Source organism: Pteropus alecto, unplaced genomic scaffold (assembly GCF_000325575.1).
Source record: "Pteropus alecto unplaced genomic scaffold, ASM32557v1 scaffold339, whole genome shotgun sequence".
Taxonomy (NCBI): domain Eukaryota; kingdom Metazoa; phylum Chordata; class Mammalia; order Chiroptera; family Pteropodidae; genus Pteropus; species Pteropus alecto.
The window spans coordinates 946,978-952,066 of record NW_006442509.1 but is presented as its reverse complement, the minus strand read 5'-3'; the positions used below and the strand labels follow the sequence as shown (position 1 = coordinate 952,066).

General features: G+C 63.7%; 1 long non-coding RNA gene across 1 annotated transcript; it reads left to right on the top strand.

Moving 5' to 3' along the window:
• The first annotated feature begins 15 nt into the window (after positions 1-15).
• Positions 16-4,500, top strand: LOC107196441. The gene is made up of 2 exons (XR_001517842.2): positions 16-960; positions 2,255-4,500. It is a non-coding gene; the product is annotated as an uncharacterized LOC107196441 (long non-coding RNA).
• The last annotated feature ends 589 nt before the right edge of the window (positions 4,501-5,089 follow it).

Sequence of the window (5,089 nt, the reverse complement as noted above, 5' to 3'; positions counted from 1 at the left end):
CGGGTGGCCAGGAAGTGGGGCCTGGGGCGCAGGGCTGGGTCGCGACACAGGACGGGGGCGGGCAACGCTGGGAGAAGCCCGCGCGCAGAGGGGGGAACCGGAACCTGGGCTCCCCTAGGTCCAATCACCCCCGTGTGACAGTCAAGGGTGCTTCCCCCCCACCCGGTGCCCTGCATGCCGGGCCCGCGCGCGCCCCCACCCCAGAGAGAGGCGCTCCTGCGGCTGCGGGACGCAGCACGTGCGGTCCCGGCTTCAAGCCCCTAGCAAGTTCCGGGCGTTTATTGGGACGCGTTTTCGGAAGGTGCCCTCTGCGGTCCCCGGGGGAGTCGTTGTCCTCAGGCCCTGAGTCCGGTGGGGACAGCGGGAAGGCAGGCGATTGGAGTGACGCAGCTCTCTCCGGGGCCAGTGGTTGGAGTGGGAGGAAGCCGGGCAGCTCGGCCCAGCCTCGTGGGCGCAGTAGCCACGTGGCGACGGCGCTTCCAGCCTCGCTGGCTCCGCGGGCTCCGGCCCAGGACCAAAGCGCTCTGCAGGCCTCACTCGCCCGCGGCGCCCTCCGGAGCTTCTTGCAGCCCGCGAAGCCGCGAAGCCTCCGGTGACCGCCCTCAGAGGGGCGGGAGGGGCGCTGCCCGCTGCGCCCCAGCCCCAGGACCTGACCCAGGAAGACCCTCTGGTGCCTGGAGGCCCCGCTGCGCCACACAGAGCCTTCCTAGTAACGTCCGGCCACCGGTCATATCCCCTCCGCTTCCATGTTCCCAGGCCGGTGCTCCTGCCCCGCGCCGGATCCGCGTCGCAGCTCCTTCCTCCCGAGGAGCGCAGCAGCGCGCATGGCGTCCTGTCCTCCAACCTGCCCCCCTGGGCCTGTCTACGCAGAGAACCCCAGATACCCCACTCCTCACAGTAAACTCGCATCTCCCTGGACGCTGTCACCTCGCAGTTTGTACCTGCCGTGGCCTTGGCTCAGTAAGTTTCTGCTAAACACCGTGGACTACTACTGAACACCCACCCCCGCCCCCACTGCCCTTCCGGGGTCTCCTCCTGCCTGGACACGGCGCTTCCATGCCCCTGGCCTCTCTGCCCCTGGCCTCTCTGCCCCACACCAGCTGGACGTCCTCTGACCCCACCCTCCAACCAGCCTAGAGACCAAGTGCCTGGCCAGGCCCAAGCCACATGCCCTCCACTCCCACAGTTCCGTGTGCCCAAGGGGCCTGCCTGGGTTCTAACCCCATCCATTGTTACCGCTCCCCCCACCCCATCTGCTGTCCCCTTCAAAGGCCAAATGCTGCCCTGGACCCCAGGCCCGGTCGGCCACCTGCCCACACCTCCATCACCCTCTGCCTTGACACCTGGATACCTTTTCAGGGTTGTGTGGCAAGGGCACTCGTGGTCCTTGGCCAGCAGAAAAGTCAAGTTAGAGAGCTGCCACCCGAATCTTTTTTAAAAAGAACTGGGTGAAGTAGGAAGGATTAGCGTAGATGCTTAGCAAAGCTCGTCTCCTATGCAGGTGGTGGGGCTGGGCAGGGTCCCTGCCCTTTGTGTGTGTCCCGCCCGTAACTGCGCAGTGGGGGTGGTTGAGTCTGTGTGTCTGTTCCCGTACGGCTTTGCGTGTGTCTCTGGCTTTGCGGTGCGCACGGGCGCATGCGTGTGGTGCGTTCACGTGTGGTCAGCGGTGTCCTTGGGCCCTGACACACCCTTTCCCGCTGCAGTCTCTCTGCCTGTCCCTCTGTCCGCCAGCTGGCCTTGCCCTGGGGAAGAATCTGAGCGGGAGCCTCACGTGTCCCCAGGCTCATCCTGCCTCCGCCCCGCCCCACCCACCCTTAAATCTGCAGTCAGAGGACTTGCCTCCGCAGGTGTGACTGTCTCTGGCCCCGGGCCTGTCTGCAGCTCCAGGAGGGAGCGGCTGGAACTGGGTCGGAACTGGGCCTGGGGATCTCGCCTCGCCCCTGGACCGCAAGGTCACAGCTGCTGTCCTCTCCCCGGGGGGTGGTGGGGAGGCCTCAGGGCAGGGCGAGCCCACTTCGAAGGGCATCGGTGCAGTGAAGGGCGCCAGGGCAGCAAACAGCACTAACCCGGGGGGGCTGCCTTTCTGCGCTGAACCAACCCGATCCTCGACCCGCAGCTCTGAGAAAATGAACTTCGCGCTCATTCTTTGCATTTTATACCTCACCATAGAGTCACTGCTGGATGTCGCCGAAGTTCTCATGGCATTCATGGCCTTCTCTTGTTAGAGTTTTATTTTTTCCTTTATTTACCGTAGGAGTTCAGAATGAGTCACCCCAAGATGTGCCCGGGTGGCAGGCAGGTTCTGAGCTGCAGGCAGCCCAGACCCTGCGGACTCCAGAGAAACATCCACCCCTTCCCCCACCAGCCGCCTGGAAGCAAGGAATTAGCGGCCCGGCCCACAACAAGTCATCACCGGAAATAACCTTTTTGACCTCTCTGCAGGGCAGGCCCAGCTTCTAATGACCGCACACCTGCTCTTATCGTCTGGCAGTGACCTCCTCCCCTCTGAGGCCCCAGGCACCTTAGCTGATCCTTAGCTCAGAATGTCACATACCCCCATCTCCCCTGACCCTGCACCTCTCCTGTGTGGGGCTCCAGAAGGACACGTGCATTAAATCTGGTCGTTTTCTCTCTCACATCAATTTAATTATTGGACCAATGGGGAGAACCTAGGAGGGGAAGGGACACTTTCTTCCTGCCATGGTACACAGGAACACGTGACCAACATAGAAAACCTGGAAGGTACAGACCCACACACAGAAAGAGAAGACCCCTCTCTCCTTCGGCTCATACTGCCGTGCGCCCCGCTAATCATCCACAAGATGACACCCCACCTCCAGAGGGGTGGACACCACCGTCTCGTCCCAAAGACGCAAAGGTCCCAGCAGTGCCACGTGCTGGGGGTGGGGGCCCTGCAGAGTCTGGGCAGCAGGGGCCCGAGGCCAGGCGCGGGCTGGGAGGCGGTGGAGATGCCGAGGGTGCGGGTCCGGAACAGAAGCCCAGAGGGAGGGCCAGTCCCCATGTGCGCGGCCACACACGTGTGGCGGGGTGAGTCGGGGCAGTCGTGCGGTGGCCGGGCCTAAACTCCATGTTCTCGCCTCTCTCTTGTGCCGGTGTCCTGCTTCCCACGATGCTGTGGGTCTCACACGTCCTCGCGAGGGAGAAATGACAGAAGTGCTGTGCTTGTCCCCAGCTTGGCCTCATGGAATGGACACCAGTCGGGTGGTGACCGGCCAGCACTACCCACGAGGCTTGACTGATGGCCTCGCCGTGGCTGGAGGCAGAGGTCCCGGGTCCACCACGCCCAACGCTGTCTGTCCCCCTGTCTGCCAGCTGGCCTTTTTGTTTTAAATTGACAGTAGATTTCCTCAAGTCCGGGGCTTGTGCCTGGGGCGTCTGTCCAGCTCCGCAGGCAGCAGGTCCTGGGTGGGGACTGTGGGTTTGTGCAGGGAGAGAGTTGGAATGGGCAGGGCCACAGGGCCAGCTGAGCAAGGCTGGGAACAGGGACAGGGCAGGGCACGTGACCTCTGCCCAGGTCAACCCTTCTCCCTGTGTCCAAAGAGGCACCAGGGAGCTCGCCCTGCGCTACATGCGTAACGTGTCACCGGAAGCGCAGGTTATGTGCAGGCAGAGCGGGCTGGGGAAGCACGCGGTATCCAGAAAAGAGCATCAGGCTCCAAACCAGGTCACACGCTTCAGGTCTCAGCCCCTGGTCACATGGTCCGCCGGTGTGAAGTGCGGCTGGGGCCCTCACGTCCTGGCCACGTGGATGAATGGACGGAGGCCCTACACTCTGACCTCTGCTGAGCTGTCACCTCCACACATACGCACACGCACGCACATGCACACACACGCACACACACGCAGCGCCCGCACCCCCGCCGCCTGGCTCCAGGGCCTGGTCGATTTCCCCACCGTGCCGATCACCCCGACAGCCTGTGCTTTCTGGTCTCCATGCCTGCTGCCGACACGGCCAGCTCCATCCGGCGCCGGAGCAGCGTGGTGAGGCGGGTTTCACCTCCTGTGCCTGCGCCTGCAGCCCCTGGGGTGATGCCCACCCCTGGTCCACGCTCCATAAGCACCTGCCGACTCACAGATCACAGGAACCAACCGCTGTCCACAGCCTGCAGCTCCCAGCCCGCAGCTCCCAGCCCTCCCGCCCGGTCCTGCCCGCGGGCGGCAGCTCTGACCAGCCGAGGCCTGGGCACGGGCAGGGCAGTGGACGAAGACAGTGTTCGTGGGGATTTATACTAGCAGAATTCGGAACCAGCAAGTAAATGACGAGACGTCCACGAAATGGAATATCACACCCCACGGAGAAATCGAATTGAATGAGAAACATTTACGCGGAAACCTTTGTCCTTCAGCAGGCGAGCGGGGTGGCAGCCGACGAGACACTCGCCCGGGGGCTGCGCCCAGCGGGGAGGGGCTGGGACGGCAGGCGCTCTGCATTCTTTTCCACGCGTTCGAAGTTCTTAATAAACGATTTTATTAATGTCACAGCATGCCATCGCCTCCCTTCGCTGAGCCACCAAGGGCAGGGGAGGAGCCACACGTTCTCCAGTGCGTCATCCAGACCCAGGCCTTGGGGCTTCTGGAGGCCTCGTCCCCATGGAGACGGCATCAAGGCGCACCCACGCCGAGGGCAACGCCGGCCTTTGTGTCTGCTCGGCGTTGGCCACAGGGGCGGCCGCAAGAGGTCCCGGTGGTTCCCTGTGGCCCCTATCCTTCCTGGCAGGTGCGACGTCACAGCCTCCCTCGGACGGCTTAGCCAGAGTGTGGCCTCGGGCCACTCCTGCTTACGCCCTCATGAACCAGGCCGACTCCCCCAACACACACACACACACACGGCCTTGGCCTGGTCACACCAAGGGCAGCATGAAAACCCCGTCAGCCTTGGGCCTTTCCTGCCCCCGCCCCATGAGGGCGGTGGCCTTGGTCCCGCGGTCACCTCTGCAGCACCTCCACTCCCAGGGGGCTCCAGCGCCCCCGGCCCACGCCAGTCTCCGCAGGCACTGACCGCTGTCCAGTACGCGTGGTCCTTTGTCTGCCTGTTGGCTCCGTTGTTTACTTACGGGGTCCCCACTTC